Genomic DNA, 3378 nt, shown 5'->3' on the forward strand with positions numbered 1-3378 from the left:
TAACAAAAATGACTCACTCTTGTAATAAAATATCATCATGCTAGGCCAGTCATAGCACAGGGGCACAAAGTGTGACTATAAACGCGACAGGATGTGGGTTCGATTCCCAGTCGAGGAAATGAAATATTTAATTTCCCTTTCCTTCGCTCTGATGTCGCGTTTGCTCGGCAAAGTGCGGCGTTAAGTTCCGCCACTCCACACGCAGTGCCTCCAGAATTCGGCGAAAAATGGGGAACAGAGTGTCTTAATATTAGGTTCCCTCTGCCTACCCTGCTGCGACATATCTATCTATATCTATATCTTATAGATATCTTGTTATAGACACGAATATAATTTATAATGCTAATGACAATAGTCTGTGTTAATATATGAGTGTCGCAACTCCTAAGCCGTGCCGAAATGCTAACCGGTCAAGTTACTTGAAGCTGATGGATGATTATAGTTCTTGTGTAATATCTTCATAGATTACTCTTGATGTCCTAGGTTCCTATCTAATTGGAGGACCATGAACTTTTGTTAAATCGAATTTCAACGATTATTTACATTTGTAGAATTTGCTCTAGTTTCGGATAAAAAACGTATAAACGCTATGTGTGTTTTGGTCCTTATTTACTATTTTTTAATTTATAAAATAATTATTTTAATAAACACCACACAAAAAAATGTTCCATATCAAATAATAAATAGTCAAAACAATGTATGTACAAGGTGAAAAAACTTGTGTTACCTTCAAATATTTGAAATATTTTGTAAAGATGAGAGCGACAGTCGAATAACAAAGACTTCGTTCACTTCTTTTATTTGGTGATCGAATAACAAAATTCATTTTTTTCATATTATTCAAGGAGTTCTACAAACGTACATATATAATTCAATTATTTTATAACAATTACATTATTATTAGATATAAGTAAATTTCTTAAATATTAATTTTCTATAACCACAGATGGTGCAAGCAATAAAAAACTAAACGAAATTTAAGTATAATTTTATGTCTTAAAGTATAATTCTTATAGCATTTTGCCTTTCACTCTGTTACCTTTATCCCGAGCAGTTCAATAAAATGGATTCTGTTATTGAGGTAATGGGCGGTACAAAATACAGGTCGTTAACGTATTTTAAGAGTCCAGTTTGTAAATGTCACAAACTAGTGACCAGACGAATGATGAAATTCAGAGCATGAAATTATTTTGCTTGTAAATTGCATCTGATGCAATTGTATCTGTATCCCTCACACACAGCAGGGCATATACATGCCTTAGGTTAAGACACTCTGTTCCCCATTTTCCGTCCAATTCTGGAGGTGGAAGTCTTGAGTAGCGGAGCTCAACGCCGCGCTTTCTCCCGACACCAGAGCAAAAAAAAGAAGAAATTTTATTTAAGACGAATCAATGTATTAATGGTTCAATAGAAATAATATTTGATGAATATTTTATCTACGAGTATGACAATATGCAGTGTGACATTTAGTGCATTTCTCAAGTAAAACACTATATTTTTTATATTTACTTAATATTAATAAAGTTTTTTAATGCCATTCTTGAAAATGCATATTATAAAAAATGTATGAAATGAAGTCATGTCTAAAATCCGAATATATCAAATTCAAACCTTTTTAAACGTAATTTTAAACGTTTTTAAAATTGGCACTAACGCTAAAATAATCTCGCCAATATCTCATGTAGAGCACATCGGCGCTGCCAATATCCAAATATCTCATAATGAACGGATCTGGCCCAATGCCAGCGGTAAATGTCAGACATCGGCGAGGCATGTTTTTATGGTTTCCGCTTCCGTTTACAAAATCCTTGTTTTGATAGTAACAGGTAACAACAAGGCGCTATAAAATATTATATTTGGCCATTTTATTTGGGTCACGGAGTCCTATAAGTTTTATGCCTTTTATTTATTGTTGCGATACCCAAAGCTATTCGTAGCATAACATGTTGAACTAGTTGTTTTTCGACCGAGACAAAGGAAGCGTGAATCCTGAAAAGTGTAAGTTAGTTCTTTCGTGGAAATTTACAATGGAATAGCGATATAATAAACAAAGTTCCTAGTTAAAGTTATTTTTAATAATGAAGTTAATATTTTGAAAGATAAAATATGAAATATACTTTAATATTTTCATTTTTTTCGCTCTGCCACTCAATACACAGTGTCTTGAAAATACAGTAGAATGTGGGGAACGGAGTGTCATAACACTAGGTTCCCTCTACCTACCCTCATATGTGTGGGATACAGCGGGAACCTATTTACGAGAAGATAATTTAATATTCACAAAATATAATTCTTAAACTTCATATAATATCTTAGATAACTTTAAACCTACCGCTAAACACATATTACATTATCATAAGCTGTATCTAGTTATATTTTGACCATAAGGCCTTTGTAGGTCACACCTGTGTTAATATGCAACTGCGCCGGCCACTGGATAAACCACGGACGCCCGCTCTCTTAAAAGCTAATTATAAAGTTTACATAGTTGCCTTTATTTTAAACTGTGGGTGAATTCCACTATGATAACATACATATAAGGTATGTTAACGAATTAAATTAGTTTGCGGTCTATCCACATTGTACTATATATAATATGATTTTGTTTTAAAGTTTTCTACGTAAATTCAATATAACAATTTGCTGTTATTACCACTTATTAGCTAACCTAACTCTAACCTATGGATTTTTAGTGTTAGAAAAATTAAGCAGTATTTGTGTACAAAATAGAGGGGACAACTTTATTTTATTTAAAACTTGAATGATAATAAAATCTATACTAATATAATAAAGCGGAAGAGTTTGTTTGTTTGTTTGTTTGAACGCTAAGATCTCTCGATCTACTGGTCCGATTTACATTGTTTTTGTTTTGTATAAAAGCATTCTTCAGAAGTGCTATAGGCTATATAACATTACATTATACATATAAACTAATATATTTTAAAGTACTTTCTAATTTGACATGCAATTTATTCTGCCATGTTAATAACAACCGTCGCGTCGCTACGCAACCGTTACCGCGACATTTTGATATTTATCCTTATGAAAATAAATGTAATAGTCACTCTTAACATTTTATCTAGATTGAAATTATAATTTACTGTATAATATTCTAATAAATAATTAAGGAGATGTCACTGATTCGAAATGACCTAGCCTACGGGTGGCACAGTATGACCGACGCGAAAATATTCTTATAGTTCAAGCAGGCGTAGCCGCGTCCGGGTCCACTAGTCATATTATAAGTCGACACTGTCATGGCGGAGTTAATACGTCAAAACAATTTAAAAATATTATTACTTAAGATATAATATTGCATTAAAGCTTAATTAAATATTTATTAAATTTATTTCACTTTAATGTAAATAAAACAAATCA

This window comes from Heliconius melpomene, chromosome 18, assembly GCF_056956725.1.
Source record: "Heliconius melpomene rosina isolate 202511_hmr_F chromosome 18, ASM5695672v1, whole genome shotgun sequence".
Lineage (NCBI taxonomy): Eukaryota > Metazoa > Arthropoda > Insecta > Lepidoptera > Nymphalidae > Heliconius > Heliconius melpomene.